Source organism: Aythya marila, assembly GCF_965140915.1.
Source record: "Aythya marila genome assembly, chromosome: Z".
Classification (NCBI taxonomy): Eukaryota; Metazoa; Chordata; class Aves; order Anseriformes; family Anatidae; genus Aythya; species Aythya marila.
Window position 1 is genome coordinate 28,244,345 of NC_139080.1, and position 20,204 is coordinate 28,264,548.

The window sequence follows — 20,204 nt, forward strand, 5'->3', positions numbered from 1 at the left end:
ACAGTTTCTTTCATATTTAGCATATGAATTGGTTTTGTGTATTTGTAAACTATATACGTGTTACTCACGGGAGTGAAATGTGAATGACAGTTTATCGTGCTGTTTTTTTGCTACCGCCCCGCGTGTCACCAGAAGCACTTAGTGCTCTCCCGTGGAGTAGAAGTGAAGGATGATGTTTCCCTGTTTTTGTGAAGTGTGTTCTGAGGAAATCAAGTCACATCTATTATGCAGTTGCTGAAATATGCAGTAACGCACAGCTTCTATACAGATTTGAAAATAAAAATAAATATTCCCAATGGTTACGCTTGATAGCTGTGATTTTGCAGGTATTTGTGCAATCTAAGCTGAAGGTACTGTTGTTGCTGCTTTAGGACTTGGCGAAACCATTCCCAGGAGGACGGAGCCTTACCCCCCCCCCCCCCCCATAGCTTTTATCAGGCAGCAAGCAGCTCTTTGGCTCCAGTCCAGATATGCTGTGAAATGTGGTATCAAAGTATCTGCTGCATTTTGAGCAGCTTGTTCACTAATTATGGGCTCTGACATGGACAACACAGCTGGGAGCCTTCGTAGATCTGCTTGTTTCATGCAGGATCTGTGGTTTTCAGTGCTCCCTGTCTGTGGAGGTGTCAGTGTACACCAGGATGACTTGAATGCTTGGTGTGTGCTCAGAGCACTTCCAGACAGGACTGTACCTCCAGGGAGAAGATGAACATACGTGATTCTCCCTGTCACTTCCCCCCAGAGCAGTCTGGTCTCCAACACTTCTGGAAACAGTCTCTTATCAGTAATGATACAAAGCTCTTTCTTCCTCTCAGAAGTTGAGCACTGATAAGGAAGACTGGAAAAGTTTGTTTATACACCTGAATTCCCCCTCCCTCTCTTTTTCCCCAAACCCCTGGTTTATGTATAGACAGGCTACAGATTACACCACTTTTTTTTTTTTTTTTTTTTTTGATGGAAGCCCTCTATATACTTTATCTATTCATTCATTTATTTATTTTTTCTATCAGGGATCAGTTTATGAAGCAGTGTCATGAAGACACTTACTGCAGGGCAGAGGGGAAGGTGTTCACATTTTTAGTGGGCACTCCTGATGTTTATGTAATGTGCCTAAGCTTGTAGTAGAATACAAAATATTTTGTAAGGCCCCAAGGTCTGTGCATGGATAAACTATTTGTCTAGGCCTTCTGAATAAAGCAGGAGAAAGAGCTTAACCAACAAGCCCAGATTAGCTCTGTGCTCACACTACTCCTTCCTGGCGGAATGACTTGAGGAAGGTTGTTATCAAACCACTTCTAAATGGGAAAGTCAATACTATACCTTTAAGATTCCGTTCTTTAGTATTTGCTTGAAAAGCAAATACTGAAAAAGGCTTGATAAATTCCTATTCATACATAGTGGCAATTAAATTATTCCAATGAGGATTTGCTGCAAACCTAGGTCTGTGCTCTGTGGGCATTGCTATGCTGCAGATGCACATTGTTTCCTTTCTTTTGGCCACAAACCACTTCTGACTGAAAGCTTTTTCATCATACAGTTCAGGCATTTTGAAGAGATATCTCAGGTAAGGTTTAAGAAGGCTGCTCTGTCCTTTTCTAACTGATTTTTAAGTTATAAAGAAGAAGGTGAGAAATTTCAAAATAAAGTTCCCCACGGTTTTCAGAAGTGTCCAAGAAAGTATGAATAGTTTAACCTCTAATGAATAAATCACTATTTGAAAAAGCAAGTTTAAAACTAGCAAGAATAAATAAATAAATCCACGGCGAGTTCTTGTATCACTTCACACTGCTTGGCACTCACCTGTTTTTTTTTTTTTTTTTTTTTTTTTTTAATATCTTGTGTTTTCAGGTATATGTAGGGGAAAATTTTTAAGTTTTTATTATGTGATCACTGCTGGCAACTCATGTTTGGAAACTGCAACGGTTGTATCCAACACTGATTCTCAGATCTTGAGAGGTAGTTCAATATATGCCTTGCTATGACCTTCAAAAGCTTTGAAGTATATAAACAAAGGGGCAGAGAGAGAGGGAGCTGGCCTGCTTGAAGGATGAAACAAAAGAATTATTCTAGAATAAGTCATGTCTCTGCTCCGTACCAGTGCTACAGATGTGCATGCGTTGCCTGTAGTGCATGGGGAATTGGCTGAAATAAATACTGTGTATCCCACATCTATTTGTAGGGCAAGCATGGAGAATGAAATGGTTGAATCAAGAACAGAAAGTGTCCCCTTGTGGAAAGGGGATAAGCTAGAGCTGCCTGGGAAAAACTATGTGGATGTTGCTGTCAAAACATCTTGAAGAGAAACTAGGATCACAGCAGCTGTGGATGCTGCATCTTGCTTGGACAGGAGGAGCATGGCTAAGTCTTGAGTTTGAAGAAGAGAAAACCTTAATGTGACAGCAGAAAACTGTGGTTAGATGTGTGTGCAGTTCCTCCAAATGCTTTTTTTTGGAAGAGAAGGCTACATACAGCGAGGGAGCTCCACATGCTTGGTGTAAAAGGGACATTGCCAGAAGCTTGAGCAGTTGTGGTGTGAGCCATGGATGTGGGTGCAGCTGTGGGCAAGCACAGTGTCTTGTCTCCAGTCCCCTGCCCTCCTTGTCCATTTGGTAATGCTTTAAGACCAGCCATATGGGTCCTGCTGAAAATCCTTGGTTGGATGGAGCTGTCACAGGGCTGTGCTGAGGGACAGGCAGGTGTTGCAGTGGTGTGGAGGAGAGGTGTCACCGCAGGAAGGGGTGGGTGATTAGTGTCAGGATGCAGGTGGCACCCTGGCAGGCGTCCTTGCTGGCGCTGCATGAATGGGTGCCACGGCTGCATGTGCTCCCAGGAGAACAAAGCGACAGGCTAAGCTGCCGGTGGTGGCAGGCAAGAAAGCTGAAATTCCCTGGTCTAGCTCACTGTTGTCTCAGCCTTGAGCTGGCAGTGTTCTCTTTGTAATATATGCACAGTGTAACTCCACAGAAAATTTCTCCTGCTCTGAAAACTTTTGTTCTCCCAAGGCCTCATGAAAAAAATCTTCTTAATTGATGGTTTGGACATAATCTAAGCCTGGAGTGTCAGTATGACTTTTCCATTCATATTTGTTCACGGATGAAAGAATGTGTGGCAAATACCCAGCGTAATTATGCATGTTTCTAATGTTTCAGCTTGTATAATACCGCCCACCTTCCCAGAGAGGTCAAGTTACTGTTTCAGGCGTTGCAGTTCAATGATGTGCCGTGTGCTAGAGAGAAACGGTGGAGTAACAACCCTGTAAGTTTAGTCCTTTTTCATTTTTTTTTTTGTGAAATAGTGAAATCTGCCCGGTTTTGTGTGGCTGAGTAGGTTTGAGTGTTACAGTCTAATGGGCTATTTAAAATATATCTAAATAGGGGAGTACTTGCAGCTTGAAGTGGTGGTTTGTTTTTGAAGGGCAGTACTTAATGTTGTGAAAGTATTACCGAGAGCGTGTAATGTGTGTGTGTGAGAAATTCCTCCGTCGGTATCTCCGTGGTGGGCAAGCAGCATACAGGATACTGCAACATCCTGGATGATCCTGCACAAATCAAAGTCTGTTAGGCTGGAGCTGTGGCATGACAGCGATCAAGTTAGTGATTTTTTTATTTTTTTTTCCATTGGGGGTGATCCTGAGCAAGCACTCTGAGCCCTCACATTGTCATGATGAAGCAGGGTTGCAAAGCTTTGCACTGGCTTTTGCGTGTTTTTCTTCTGTCCTCTCCCTCCCCCGCCTTCTGCGGGCTGTACTTGCAAATGAAAGTCTGCAGCTTTTCAGGGAGAATGGGTCTGGGTTGGGTTGCCTTGCTCTGTGACCTTCATGTTTTATGAACTGTGTGCACAGAGAGGATTTTTGCAATTTTGTTTTGCTCCTTTTGGCTGGCTCATTGAGGGAAACACATTTAAAATAACAGAATTCACTTTTGTATATCATTACTTTCCTCAACCCCTACTCCCCCGTATGAGTAATTAGGTAGCTGTTAAATTACAACCTCAATGCTTGTGAGTTGGAGCTTGAAAATCCAGTGTATTGTATTGTTGTAATGTCTGTCTCCCTACTTTTTTTTTTTTTTTTTTGGCAGAAGGGACAGGATTATTGACACTTGTGTGTACTTTCTTATTGTAGAATTTCTGATCTAGCCCATTGCTGAATATACTACCCATGATAATTTCAACAGAGAAGACTATCCTGACTGGCACTTCATGTCAATAGTGCTTGTCTTCCCCTTGCTATTTTTTTTACCTTGTGTTAGGACGAGGACCAGCTACTCCCCTGCTTAATTTGAGGGACACAGTCAAACATTTCCTTGAAATATAAAGTTGAAATGAAATTGGGGAAAGCAGTTTTATTAAGAGCTAATGGTGGGAATCTGGAGGACAATATCGCCTTACTTTGGGAGGCCACATGCTTGTTTGCTTACTTTTCTTAGTCACCAGATCCCTAGAAATTCAGAATGACTTTGGTTTTAGCTCTTCTTGCTCAAGTCATTGATACAGAACATCTGCAACAGTTTGCCGTATTTCTTGTTTTTCCTTTTGCACAAGGGAAACAACATTGCGATGACAGTAACCCTCAGTGATAAGTGACTGTTCACACTTCTGCAGATCAGTGCTGTGCAGCTAATTAAATTCATTAATTCATTCCATCTTCAAAGCTTTAGGCTGAACGCATGACAGAAGCACATTCTCATCTTGGTTTGGCATCAGAAATTCCATAGAGCCATAACAGAAGGACTGTGTGTGGTGGGTGCTGAGGGCTATTTCAAAACAGTGATGGATCTTGGAGATTATTCCACAGTAGCTCATCCAAAAACCCCATCTTTTGGGAGTAAGTGCTTTGGAATCTCATTAGGGAGATGGTGGTAACACCCATTTGAAAATCCTGAAGGTATGTGAACAAAACAGATATAGAAAAGTCTGAGCTGCAAAGCAGAATGACTTGGTCCAAATTTTACCTTGGTGCCAGAAGGGGATGTTAGTCCTATTGTCTTTTTTCCCTGAAGCCTCAGGATGTTGCCAGTCCCAAGACAAAGGGGGACCAAAGCTCCAAGCTTAGATAAGGAGATGTGAAGGACACGTATACTTTACCATGCAGGTTCTTGGTGTGGTTCTCAAGCAGATTAACTGCTTTATATATGTTTTGTTTTGTTATCACCTTTAGCTGTGTTACACCCATGAAGATACATTGTGATACCTGATGCTGGGGAATCTGCTCATAGGAAATGAGGGGATGGAGCAACAGCACAAAGAAAGGGCAGTTCTTACAGAGGCTTGCTTGTGTTGCTTGAAATCCAGCAGTTAAGACTCTTTGAGGCTCATCAATTATTAGTGTTTGAGCTGCTATTTCAGGAGCTAATGACAACTAGCTCTATATCTTTAACTTAACTTTGAAAGTTAAGTGTACTTAGTGAAGTAACCTTCTTCCTTTTACAAGCTGGCAGAGCCTCTCCTTAATGAGAAATTCTCTTAAGGAGAAATTCTGAGGAGCTTCCCTCTCCTGTTGGACCATCTCTGATGGGACCAGAGGGGTATGCAGGTGGCTCTCATCAGAAGAAGCCCATCTGTGTTTAGTAACTGAGCAAGCAAGGAAGTTTCTTATAGCCCCTTTCGGTGTCATTCTCCCCTTTTCCAGTTCTTTTTCACTGTAGAACAAAAGGATGACCTTCACAGCCTTTGGTAATCCCTGGTCTCCATAAGGGAGCAAGCACAGATTTATTAGGTACTTTGCTTGCCAGAGGGGTTGCATGGTATGATATTGTGACCAAGCAAAGGATATAACTGGATACAGTATGTTTAAAAAAGAAATGGTGTATTGAGAAAGGTTAATTGAAGACATCTGTAGCTGAGAGTCATCCTAGTTTTCCATCTTTCTTGAGTTGTTTTTAGGTAACTTGCTTCAATTGTGACACCCTATCTTCACTCCATTCATTGCCTAACATTTGGCCCATCTAAACCAGCTGTGTAAAATCCATCTTGCTTTAGAGCAACAGAAAATATGTTGCACTTCTAAACCTAGGCCATCTGACTTGTGACGGCTAAAGTCATCTGGATAGATAACAAAGAATTTGTCCCCCCTACAGAAAGGGTGATGTGAGAAAGGAAGAGGAAAAAAACTTGTGTATGTTCATGACTTTCCCTCCTCTTACTTGCTAGAGTGACACAGTCCATGAGCAGTGACTTCCCTGCAAATGGGATAAAAGAAAGCTGGGTGAGCTCTAAGAACTCTCAGTGAAGTTTCATGTATGATAGTAGCATCAGTTAGAGAATGGATAGTTCTGCTTCTCCGTTTAAGAAGTTAGCCTGTTTCTTGTTAGGGCTCAGATTGCTGTCTGCCGGCTAAAAATCTGGAGTGGTGGCTGTGTCACAGAACTGTTTGTCCTGCTAAGCAAAGATCACCCTTCAGAAAACTCAGGATGAACTCTGCTATTTACCTAGGCAAGGTATTGGAGGAAGGAAGGAGTAGGGCATGTTCTGGCCTCTGAGGATTCAGTGATTTGAGTCAGTCTCATCTGAGTTGACAGCTAAAGGTATTAAGGCTCAGCACATCTATTCATGTGGATTGTTGGATTGTACTGTTCTGTGACAATCTAGACCAGTTTTGCTGGTTAGAGAATAAAGTGTTTACCCAAAGTGTCATTGTTACTGTGTACCATCCAAAAACACTCAGCCTTTGGGTCAAAAAGTATTCATCACCTTGGAGGAGACAGCTTTTATTAGTCTTTTCCGTGGGTATCTGATATGTATATGTGTGTGAAAGAAAGATGACTAGTTTTGAGAGCAATCATGTAGCAAATACGTTTTCTTAATAACACTTTTCCATTTCTGAGCAGATGCACCTTGGGTCCAAGCATGAGAATTGCAACTAACACCAGCTTATCAAGGGCTATTTCATTTCTAGTAATCTGATTATGCTTTTTACAGTGGTGCTTTTTCCAGTAGTGTAGAAATGGTACGTGACCAATTCAGACAGACTTGTTTGAGCGCTTGTCGTCTGTGATAGGAGCAAGGAGGGCTTAAAAGCACTTTGATGCAGTTTATGTGGTTTGTCCTTGTCTGAATGCAGTGCACTTTCCAAGATTAAGTTGTCCCTGTGCTTTTGCCACAGGAAACAGTGCGCTTGTTCAAACCAGTCACTTTTTCCATAGGGCTAGAAGTTTTCAGACTGATGTAGTGCAAACCAAGGGCCAAGGTGAAGCTGCCCTTTGTTGTGCTGTTACCTCTGGCCCTGCAAACTAACTGAAACATGAGAAGCCAGCCTTGCCCGCCAGGTTTTAGCTGATCTTGTGTATCCCATTTACCAGCAATATGAGTTCTGACACTAAAGTAGCTCAGGCATAAATTCATGGGGCTGTGCTTTGTAGAAGGTCTGCCTTGCTTGAGAGTCCATCCTTTACGGCCAGGACATCCTTTAAGTCTAGGACTTTGAGGATTGTCTGGGAAAGCCCTGGTTTTAAATGTTGATTAAGGAGGGAGAGGAGAAAGAGGGATGAACAGGGGCTGTTCTCTGAAACTGTCTGTTCTGCCCGGCAGTAGAATGACTTTCTGTCTTGTTTTGTGCCACAGTGAATGACACTTCTGTGTTCTCCTGTTCTGCACTGTTGGGCAGACTATGTTCTGTTGCAGGTTGTGTTGTATGCCAAATGTTCCCTTTTTCTTCTTGCTCTCTGCATGTTCAAAGACCAGTTCCTATTGGAACAGGCACTTAAAGCTGCTATTCAGTACATTATTACTTACGGTGTGTGTTTTAACAAGTCAGAAGCTCGAAGTCCATTTTCAGTATATGAAGAGTTGGTTTCTGTACCTAGAAGTGGCATCAGTTATAGCAGATATGGTAGCTGCTGTTCTGGCTATAGCCCAAGACTTGTTTAGTCACCATAATGTTAAAAGGAAAGCTGTGGAGTTGGTTTGGCAACAACTTAACTTCTTGAGAATGTGCTAACAACTACAGTGGCTCCATTATCTGCTATTTGGAATGTACTAACTTGTGAACACTTACATGATCACGTACAAGCACCCCTCCTTGTCCTGTCTGGGGACCAGATGAGAAACTGGACTGTTGTGGGGTGAACTGCTGCTACTGAAGGGCTGATAGACAATCACTATTTTTTACAGTTATCCCTCTGAGATGATTTTCTGAAACTTCTGTGCCAACTTTCAAATGCCAAGAAGACTGTCCATAAATACATCCTCTTATGGTCCTCCTAACAGCTTAATTATTCTCTGTAACACCAGTCAATTATTTTACTATTTGGTAAGAATTATTTAAGTGTATAGTTTGGTGTTGTATACCATAGACCCCAGATTTAAATAATGAAAAAAAACTATATGGCAGCTTCTGAGAGGAAACACCTCTCTATGGGGATTCATCTAAAGCATAAAACTCCTCTTTTATGCGAAAGACACTGCTGGTGTGTGTGTGTGTGTATGACCAAAGAGCATGATACATTGGCATGGGGAGATTCCCAAGACAGCAGTGTAGTCATGTTATCATGGCGTCCTGCCCAGATTAATTAGTGTCTCTGCAAGGTTAATTAGCATGGAGCTTTGTGCCATGCAGACGTAACCTTAGTTATTTCCTTTAGCAATTATGAGGTCTTATGCCAGTGAAGTGTATGAAGATGCAATATTGCTTTTGGCTACTTGGGGGCTTTCTGTCCAAAAATACAGCGCATTCACTAGGAAATAATGTGTTTATTTCTAGAAATGCTACCTTCATGTACAAATCTATTTTAAAATGTTTTTTCCCCAGTGAGAGTAATTACCCTTTGGGTGCTATGCAGTGCATCTTTAACTGACTTTGAAGTGTTTGACACAACATCTAAGGCATATCTCAATATGTTATCCAGACATGTCCTTGCAGTTGAGGGAGCTGGTGTTTTTTCAGACCAGCATAAATTCCTCTTTAGATAAGTGAATCTGGCTGTCTGCTGGAGGGAGGTGCATGTGCTGGAGGTGTGTGTGGGAGGAGGTGTTGAACAATATTAAAAAGGAAAAGAGGAGAAGATGGAGTACTGGAGTACTCTGCAGAGATCTTGTCAAGCAGGAATATGCCTGTGAAGTACATTGACTTTCCATGAGAAGTTGTTGAAGCCCTGCCTACGTGAGTTTGCAAAATATCTATTACATAGTGAGCTTTGTTTAAATTGAAAGTATTATCAAGGTTAGAGCTTCCTGTAAAGATGACAACTTTATCAGCCAACTTGCTCCCTTGATGTAAGTAAAATCTCTGCTTAACTGTTTTAGTATGTCTGTTTTCATTTCTGCTTATCTTTGCTTCTACTTAGCACTCAGTTGTGTTAATCAATTAAGTCTGTTTTCTTCCTGGGACTGAATTTAGATTGCCATTTGCAAGGCAGTTTAGAAGAACAATTGCTTTTTGATACAGGATACATACATCTGTTTTATACAGATTCAAATTTTGCTTGAGATGCTGCATATTTTTCTAAATCTCCATTCTGTCAGAATGTTTTCTAATGTTTGATGTTTTGATTAACACCTATTAGGTGTGGTTTGTTCTCTCCTTAAGGGAAAATGGATGTGCAGCACCCAGTGTTTTTGTTTTGGTGGGGCTTAGATATGTAGGAGCATGATTGTGTGTATTGTGATTTGTTTGGGCTAAAAGGCAAAGCTGAAGCTTTCTTCCTATCTGACTTGTGTTTTCTGAGGTGCAACTCTCAAAGTTATCACTTGCTCATCTTGGAGCTCAAACCATTCCATGGTTGTGGCCTTTATCACACAGTTATGCTGTCATACTGATCTGCATCAGGTGTGGGCACAAACACTCATGAGATGAATGTGAGTACCTGATAAAGACAAGATGGCTGTGGGAGGGCATCCAAAGACAATCTTTTGAGGCAAAAATGATTTATGAATAATATCTAAACAATCACGACACCATGATGTGGGGATGAGGCTTTCTGAGTATGGTAATAGGTATTTGAAAAACACTTTTATTGTCCTCAAAATGTCAGCCTGGCTGTGTAACTGACTGAATGTCTTGAAGATCTGAAGTCTTGGCATCAGTTTGAAACTCTTACAGGAAGCTGCTTTAACACTTTCCACAAAAGTGTGGAACAGGAGATTATACACAAACACCATGACTTTGGTGTTTGCCATTATCTGTGAACATGTAGCTCCAAGGACATAATTGTCTTCTAACATCGCAAGTTTCCTCATGTGTTAACTTCTGTATTGTGTAGATGCACTGAATGCTATTTTAAAGTTCAACTAAGGGGACATCTGGGGCATTTGGATTTCTGGTTTTGTAACAGATATTGTATTTAGGATTTTTTTCTAGAGTGTAACATCTACTTGGGTTTTCCTGCAGAATCCTTCCTCTCTTCTCCTTCCACAGACAGACCCTTATACTTCCTATTATTCTGTAATATTAAGGGAATTATTTAGGTAGAAAGGGACTTTGGATCATGTAGTTCCAACACCCTGCCATGGGCAGGGACACCTCTCTCTAGATCAGGTTGCTCAAAGCTCCATCCAACCTGTCCTTGAACACTTCCAGGGTTGGGGCGTCCACAGCTTCTCTGGGCAACCTGTTCCAGTGCCTCACCACCCTTCTTCCTTACATCTAATCTAAAGCTACCCTCTTTTAGTTTAATATACTAATTTACCCTTTGTCCTCTTGCTACTCTCTCTGACAAAGAGTCCCTCTCTAGCTTTCCAGAAGACCCTCTTTGGGTCCTAGAAGGCCACTGTAAATTATCTCCCTTGAACTGGTGGCCAGCTGTCTTTTGATGCAGTCTGGATCTGGTTGTCTTTCTGGGATGTGCAAGCTTGTGTAGTTTTTCATTCATTAGTACCCCTAAGTTCTTCTCCATAAGGCTGCTCTCTATCTGCTGGTTAACTAGCCTGTATAGATGGGCAGGATTGCCCTGACTCAGGTGCACAACCTTGCACTTGGCCTTGTTGAACCTCATGCTTTTTGCACAGGCCCACCTCTTGAGCCTGTCCTCTGGATGGCATCCCTTCCCTCCAGCATGTTGACTGCACCACACAGCTTGGTGTTGCCTGCAGACTTGCTGAAGGTGCACCCAAACCCACTGTCCTTGTCACTGTCAAAGATGTTAAATAGCTCTGGTCCCAGTGGAGACTTCTGGGGAATACCAAAAGTCACTGATCTCCACTTGGACATTGAGCCATTGACCTCAGCTCTGAGTATGACCGTCCAACCAATTCATTATCCACCAAGTAGCCTATCTGTCAAATAATGTCTCTCCAATTTAGAGACTAGGATATTGTGTGGGACAATGTCAAATATTTTGCACGAGTCCCGGTAGATGAAGTTGGTTATTCTTCCCTTAACCATCAATGCTGTAACTCTGTTGTAGACGGCCACCAGATTTGTCAGGCACTGTTTGCCCCTTAGTGAACCATGTCAGCTGCCAGCAATCACTTCTCTATTCTATGTGTACCTTAGCTTAATTACCATGAGAATCTTCTCCATGATCTTGCTAGGCATAGATGTGAGAATGCCCTGTAGTTCCCTGGGTCTTCCTCTTCTCCATTTTTAAGAACGGGGTTTGTGTTCCCCTTTTCTAGTCACCGGAAGCTTTGCTGGACTGCAACCGATGGACAGTGACTTAGGAACTTGCATCCACCAGTTCCCATAAGATCTGCAGGTGTATCTCATTAGGTCCCAGAGGACCTTGTTCACCTTCAGGTTCCTTAGACGGTCTCACATCTGATCCTCTCCTACAGTGGGTAGTTCTTTATTCTCTCAGTCTCTGCCTTTACCTTTTGTGACTCCGGCCATGCGGCTAGAGCACTTACCTATGAAGACTGAGGCAAACAAGCTGTTGAGGAGCCTTTTCTATGCAGGTTGAAGAACTCATTCATGTTTTGCTCGTTGCAGGGAAAGTTTATCTTCCTTTGCTGCCCCATGTGCTTGAAGAAACCCTTCTTGTGTCAGTTGATATATCTAGTCAAACTGAGTTTCAGCTGTGCTTTGGCTGTCTTGATCCTCTCCTTGCACTCCCAGGCCACAGCCCTATAATCTTCCCAGCATGTGTACCTCTGCCTCCAGTGCCTATGCATTTTGCTTTTGTGTTTTAGTTTGGCTAAGCGGTCTTGTCTTAGTCAAGCTGGTCTCCTGATGTCCCTGCCCAGCTTCTTGCATGTTGGGATTGACAGCTCTTGTGCCCTAAGAAAAATGCCACTTCTGTTGGTTTTTGAAGACAGTTACCTTTAGAAGGCTATTTTGGGGATTTGTAAACAGAGTAGAATTTGAAAAACGTATGTGTAGAGGCATTGGTCCGTGTCTTGCTTTGTGTGCCAGTTTATCTATTAATTTACAGTAAAAAATCTTTAATTCTTACCTGGTATGATTTACTTATATTCCATTAAACTTGCACCTTTATAGTTTTACAGATTGGGCCAATGATCATCACCTTGTGTTCTCATACCAAAGCTCTAAGAAAGTACACAGTTAAAACCTGATGTGGTTTTTTTCCATAACATAATCTTCAAACCTCTTAAGTAACCATGTTAGATATAAACTGTTCTCCTGTCCTATCCCTTGACAGCTGTCAAATGTGCTAGCAGCAGCAGCAGCATGAAACTACTCAATGTCTGCATACAGAAGGTCTCCAGCACAGCCCTGGAGTACTGACTTGGGACTGTACCTGCAAATGGTTGTGAGACGGGATGCATGAGAGCCAGGAACAGGGGTCTCGGTGGCATCTGTGTGTGTGTGGTTTTGCTAAGTTAGCTTGTTTTAGGAGTTAAACATGCCAAGTGAGTTGGAGTTGAGAAACAAGTGGTCTAAACCTTGGTGGCAGAACATATGAATCCCTGTGGGAAAAAGGGAAGAGCCATCCTGTGTGCTACAGTGGTGCAGGTATGAACTTCAGTCTCAATGTCTTTACTGTGTAAGAGCTAGGAGTATGTGCAAATTCTTGCAAGATAAGACTTCTAAAAAAGCCTACTAAGGGAAATGGGACAAAGCAGGCACTGTCTCTTTACTGCAGTCTATAAAATGCTTCCATGTCATTCATATATAGAAGCATCTTCCCAGATCATATAGCACTGCTGCTTAGCTCATGTGGGCTCCTGCTGCATTTCTCAGTTCAAATTAGTACCAGGTTACCATTCCTTAGACATTTAGTGCTGCATTTCCGTAACTGGTTTATCATGACATGTCTAAAGCTTTGTTTCTATGCATTTGCATTGACTGTTGGTTGAACAGAGTTCTTAAACTGGGAAAGCACTACAGGGTGACATATTGGTTGCAAGATGCATTCTTTCTTTCCAGGGTGCTGTAACCAGAATATTGCTTGTGTGCACTGCACCTTGGAAGCCAAAAATGGCATAACTTTTCATATTTGTGATTATTGTGAACTTCATTATTGTTTAACAGCATGGCATTACCAGGCATCTGCAGCTTTAAGCATGTGATACATTGCCCAACAAGTATGATGACTAATTTTCATTTCTCTTCTTGTAGGATGAGTTTCAGATTCCTGAATGTGCTGTCAAGTGCTGAAGTATTGAACTAGCTGTTTCTTCTGCATTATTTCTGAAGCTAAAAGCTAAAGAGAAGTAGAGGACTAGCATTTCTGTTAATCTTTTAAGGTAAGATGCAGCTTCTTTGTTGGAGGGTAAGGGGAGAGAGGGAAGACAATAGATAAATACGGTCCCACACATTGCCTCAGTCCATCCCTTGCTTTATAATAAACCATACTAACATGATGCCTGTATTTTGTGTATTAGACTGGACCAGACTGCCAGTATTTGTCAGTTATGACTAAATTCACTGAGCCTCAGTGGGGTAGAAATAAGATGCAATGAAGTAACTTGACTTCTCCTAAATCATCAGTTCTAGTTTCTTTAAGTGTTTGTATAACTTTCTATTAAAATGCCTTAATGCTTCATCTGTATATTAGTAAGTTTTAGTAGTGAAAGGATTGTTTTCAGTCTACTTGATGTCAGGTTGAGACATTCTTCATCAGCAAAAATACGGGTAATAAAAACTGAAGACTGTAAAAGACAGACACGTCTGTGGCTGAAAAAGCGACCATTCTGCTGCTGCTGCTGTCATTCTTTTCATTAATACTTACTTGTATTTTGCACCCATCTGTTTGGATTCATACCTATATTATCTGCTTCATGGTAGTGGTACTGGTTTTTGAGCTGTAGACAGGCACAGACTGAAGCTGCCCAGAGTGTGTCTGCACAACACCCCATGCGTGCACAGCACAGTCTCCCATGCCCTGGTCATCTGGGTGACTAGGGACTCCCAAATTAAGCATGTGGTAAGCCAAACACAGAGAGCTAATCACTTTGTAAAGGGCCTCTTTGCCACTGACTCCTGGATTCCCTCAGGTTTGACAGCTGCTATCTGAAGTGTCCATTGACTCCTATTTCTGTTTACTTTTAGGGCTTGTTACCCTCCACCTCATTACATGCACCACAGTGTGCTGTGGTTTGTGTGAGGGGGGAATCATCTAGAACTGAACTCATCTCTTGACAAGCAAAGATTGAGCCTGCAAAGATTGCAGTTTGACTGCAGACAGACCTTGGGCCAGCACCTTCCAAACTAGCCCTGGGCTCTCACTCATGCTGCTGCTCTCCTGAAGCTCCTCCTTTTCTTGGGGAAAGGCACTGGGAGGTGAATCCAGTCTTTTCTGCTGTCAAAACTGCTTTGTACAGGGAGAAAGCAGACACAACTGCTTCTGGGCCCCAAGGCAGAGCTGTAGCTGGCAGGGAAGAGAAATGCTTAGAAAAAAAGATAAATAAGGAAACTTATTATCACTGTGCCTAGGTTTGTCCCAGTTCCTGTGTGGCTGTGTGCCACAGCCCTGTCCTGGCTGTGGAAGTGCATGCCCTCAGCCAAGCACAGCCTTCTGAGCAAAGGAGACGTGGTGGTGGTGGGGACACTGCCAGCTTGCACTGGCACACCCAACCTGCATACCCTCTGCAGTGGGGCAGGTGTCAGTAAATAAGTGTAGTCACAGTGTGGATGTCTGGGGGCTTGTGTGGATGGCAGTTCAAGGTGCAGGATGGGAGAAGAGGGGAGGAGGCTGTGAGGAAACGTGCAGACAGAGGAAGAGTATGAGTGCAGAAAGGTTGTAAAACCCAGAGCAGCCTTGTATCAGCAGTCATGGAAAGACAATAGCGATGATTGCTGACTGCCTGGCTACTTCTCAGGAAGGATGGGGTAGCACATCAGATCATTAAGGAACAGGACTGTGACCACAGAGCACGCATTTTGTGTTTGTACAGATACCTCTGCAATAAGAGGTGACTTGCTGTCTGACATGCTAACATACCTCAGTGCTTGGCCTGTGGGTTGCAAGGCCAGCATCCTGCTGGAACAATGTGCTTGGTGAAGATGGCCTGAGAGTGTTTTGTGCATCTCTGAACTCTGCCAGAGTCCACAAGCCAATTAAAAGTGCACTGCTTCAGTGACCTACACAGCAATTACATTTGGTAACATGAGCTGAACAGCAGGCTTCATAAAATTAATTCCTATTTATAAAGCCAAGGTTGCTTCACTGGGATTGTCTGTTTTTTTTTTTTTTCAATTCTTTGTCCTGAAGCCTTGATTTAAGCAAGGATTTTATTCCAATCTCCTCAGACTTCAAAATGGCAGTTTTGCTTTTCACAGCATGTCTTCAGCCTATTATGTAAAGAAAACCTTGTACTCCTGGCAGGTTAAATTACAAATATCCAACAGCTGCTTTTCTTTAAGCTTCCAGCTCTAGGCTTTTATACTTGTGCTTATTCATGGAGAAAACAGATTTTATGACTAGATTTCACTTCAACTTAATCTTGGATGATTTCTGCCTATAGGTCAGAGCAGACAGATTCTGCTTTCACAGGGATGCAATGTGGATGCAACTTCACCAAACTCTGGGGCCTGATTGCTGTGGCACAGTGTCAGTTAGATTTAGTCAAGTTTGGACCCTTACTTTCTGAATGATCTGGGCTCACTGGAGCAGTTACATCACTTTTTCCACAGTGATTAGTGAAGCTCTGATTAACTTCAGAAGGTCATGAGATACCTGATAGCTCCTTTTTAAGAAAGCACATCTCCTGTAGGTGAAGTTAAACTTGCTATACAGTAACATATAGAATCATTAAGGTTGGAAGAGACCTCCAAGATCATCTGGTCCAACCATCACCCTACCACCAATATCGCCCACTAAACCAAGTCCCTAAGCACCACGTCCAACCTTTCCTTAAACACCGCCAGGGATGTTGACTCCACCACCTCTGTGGGCAACGCATTCCAATGCCTGACTGCTCTTTCTGAGAAGAAATATCTCCTCATTTCCAACATAAACATCCCCTAGCACAACTGGAGGCCATTCCCTCTAGTCCTATCATTAATTACCTGAGAGAAGAGGCTGACCCCGAGCTCCCCACAGCTCCCTTTCAGGTAGCTGTGGAGAGCAATAAGGTCTCCCCTGAGCCTTCTCTTCTCCAGACTAAACAATCCCAGTTCCCTCAGCTGCTCCTCACAGGACTTTTGTTCCAGGCCCTTCAACAGCTTTGTAGCCCTTCTCTGGACATGCTCCAGGGCCTCGATGTCTTTCTTGTAGCAAGAGGCCCAAAGCTGAACACAGCACTCGAGATGCAGCCTCACACCAGAGCAGAGTACAGGGAGGTGATCACCTCCCTGGCCGTGCTGGCTACGCTATTCCTGGAACAAGCCAGGATGCTGTTGGCCTTCTTGGCCACCTGTGCACACTGCTGGCTCATGGCCAGGCAAGCATCAATCAGCACCCCCAGATCCTTTTCCTCTGCATAGCTTTTCAGCCATTCTGCCCAAAGCCTGTAGCGCTGCATGGGGTTGTTGTGCCCAAAGTGCAGGACCCAGCACTTAGCCATGTTGAACCTCATCCCATTGGCCTCTGTTCATTGACCCATCCTGTCCAGGCTCCTCTGCAGGGCCTTCCTACCCTCTGGCAGATTGACACTTCCCCCCCAATGTGATGTCACCTGCAGACTTACTGAGGGTGCACTCGGTTCTTCCATCCACATGATCAAAATTGTATACTTTCACTGGAAAATTGAAAAATTGAAAATCCAAATATCTCACTGATCAGAGTTGATTTATTTTCTTCTTCATACCTTGACAGTAAATTCAGTCATGTTTTATTTGGCCAGGCTATTCTACTTGACCATCTTATAACAGATGTAGCTCAAATCCCGTCTCTTATATCCTTCCTGCTCTTACCTGTGCTCGAACATGCCACAATGCCATCACACTGCTATGCTGTATTACATCCTTCACCCTCCCACGCTGTTAAAAAACTTTTCCAGGCAGGGATGTCATCATGTCACACCAGCTACCCAGCAAGATGTGGAGGATCCTGTCTGGAGTGGTACTCTGCTTTCATATAAAAGCTGTTGCAAACCTCACCCTTGCTGATGTCTTTAGAGGGATCATGGGCAGCACAGTGTTTCTTTTAGGAACAGCAGCAGATGTTTACAACATGACACAAACCCACCTCCTGGTGGTGCTGTCATCCACGCCGTAGCTGGTTGCACCTGACTGCATGTTGGAAGCAGGACTCAGGAGTCTCCTTACTGACCACTGGAGCAGAGCCTGGGTCAAACTTGGATGCAGGGACCCAGCAGCAGCATCCTCTTGCTGCTGGTGACCAGCTCTTGTGCTCTGTGCTTTAATGTGTGTATTTCTGACACACATAACACAACACACCTACGTGCCAGGACTGCTGTGACACGAAGAGGTAGGACTGACTGACTGAACATAACTGGATCATGCCACACCAACTCTTGCTTAACTGTGCCTGCTGGGAAACCCCACCTCCCACTTGTGTACCTGTGCCATAAGTGTTGTTAAGGAGACCTCTCTCTGATAACTAGTTCTTTATGCTGATGAAAGCCTTGTGTGTGCTTTTCTGATTTATGACTTGTGAAGGATTAAAATATAAATCTATTAATCTTCAGAGCTACCTGAGTGTAAACAAAACCGGTCAAAACCATCTTTTTCTTATCTCTTTTGTTGTCAGAAGTTGACCCATTCAGCACCTGTCTTAGGATTTTCTGAGAATGGCAATCAATTTCTAATGCTGAAAATAAATTCTTCTCTTGCTTTAGATTTTAATCTTAATAAATTCAGAGGGTTGAGTTGTTGCTTCTATGTGTATATATATAATCTACTATTTCTTTATATGTAAGGCATAAGAGCAACTCATTGCTCTTTCTGCTAAATGTACTCTTACTTCTTTAATGGCGATACTTTGTCCACTAAGAGCTGTGGATCTGCATGCTAATAAAACTCACTTTATGCCTTTAAAATGTTTATTCAAAGTGGCCTGGCTGGCTTACAGTAGCTGTGTGGGTGGACTGTCCTTGAATTTTGTAGACTTAATTTAGTACTACACAATACCTAGTGATGGAAAACAGCTATAAATTGTCTGTGCGCAGCCATGCATTATTGATAAAGAGTAGAATAAGCTCTGCAATTTCTTTATTTGATGCTGTTAGTGCAACAGCTGGCTGATTTGTTAGGAGCCCCCCCAACTTTTTGGCAGTAAAATGTCTCTTCGTTTTCAGCTCTGAATTTGCTCCTGAATCTTGATTTGTATGGGTGTGAAAGCTTGTTTTTTTCCAGTACAAGTTAATCCAATAGAAATGTTTCCACAGAGTAGAAACAAGCTCCATACTTGGGAGAGCTATGAAAACAAGAACTCTGACTGTGTGAAGAAGACAGGACTCCTTTTTAAATTGTCACAAATAATTAGAAATGGAAAATGGAGCATAAGGTATCATAGTAGATTTTTTTTAAAAGTCCTTTAATATACATGATTTGGCACATGCTTAGAGAAAATGCTTTACAGTGAGCTCAGTGTGCTTTGTAATTTCAGTGTTCCTTCAAAGTTTATGAAAAATCTCAACAGTCTTAAATTTGTCAAGCTTTTTTTCTCCTGTTGACACTTACGATGAGTAGTGTCTACAGAACATAATTTGCATATAAAACTGTGCTGTAAACTGAACAGTTCTTTCCCTGTAGTTAAACAAAGGTACAAGAGCTGCTCAACAGACTGGAAATTAAAAATAATAATAATAAAATAAATAAAACTTGCCAGCAAAACTATCAAAGGCTTAGTCTTCCCTACAAATAATACTGAAGCTTCTTTTTATGCTATAATTTCTGGAATGGTAGCTTCCCACAGATTATTATTCTAATATCACAGAGAGAATGTACAGTTTGTGGCAAACAAATATTGTCTTTGACTAGGGAATTATTTCCGTCTTTATCTGTGTGCATACATATCTTTCAGTAGAAGCATTCTAGACCTCTGTAGGTGTTTGTTTTTTTTTTCTTTGCAAAGTGTTAGGATAGAAGAAAGTATGAGTGTACTCGATCTTCATAAGCTATACTGATGTTTATAATGCTTTCCTCTATTCCATGTAGAATGACTATGCATTAGTTTAGCTTTCCATATTTTTAGAGCCTTTTCAGTTAAGAAGTTTTAAATAATGAAGTAATTAAACTGGCTGTGTAGTTTCAATCAGGAGGCAGGAAAAACTAACGGGGAAAGGCCTAACATAATTGACAGAGGTGTGCTGGAGATTTACATTGAGAATAACTCATTCTTCAAAACTTTTTCATTTTCTGATGGAAATTGTGGGGTAAATCAAATACAGTGGCAATGAATGATTAAAATGCAGAAGTTATGAATTCTTATTGACTTTGTAAATCTCTAACTCCTTCACTGCTAATATAAAATCATTTATCTTGAAGGGGTCTTGGGGCTGTGAGGATTTAAACTAAAGCATCAACATCTTGAAGTAGACTGTTTTGATAACCAAAATCATGAATTTTGTGGCTTACTTAGAAAGATGTTGTTGGAAGGGAAGAGGAAGTTTTCCCACAAGTCATCTGATTGGTCTGCGATAATTCACTTGGGCTCAAAGAGCCAAATTTTCCAGTAGATGACATGTCTATAATTCAGATATAATGTGTCAACTAAATTTTTTTTTTGTCCTGGTGGAAAAGGACACCTTTGTTTTGATTGTACAGAAATACAGGCATTTAGGGACTTGCATGCATATGAAACTTTTTATTTTTATTTTATTTTATTTTTTTTTTTTCCTTTTAGCAAGTGTGAAGCTATTTGTGTTGTCATACAGAAGAACAGAGTTCAGCCATATTGTTACAATTCAGACTTAAAGACTTTCTTCCATTGAGATGGTTTTGGAGTACAAGCATGTGTGCG

The 20,204-nt window shown here is 42.1% G+C and overlaps 1 protein-coding gene across 2 annotated transcripts in view; it reads left to right on the plus strand.

Moving 5' to 3' along the window:
• Window positions 1-3,221: 3,221 nt before the first annotated feature.
• Window positions 3,222-20,204, plus strand: part of KANK1 (KN motif and ankyrin repeat domains 1) — a 105,793-nt gene continuing 88,810 nt past the window's right edge. For both annotated transcript variants that reach the window (XM_082783455.1, XM_082783457.1), the window contains exons 1-2: window positions 3,222-3,255; window positions 13,454-13,581. The gene's annotated coding sequence lies outside the window, so the exon portion shown is untranslated. The remainder of the gene's footprint in view (window positions 3,256-13,453; window positions 13,582-20,204) is intronic.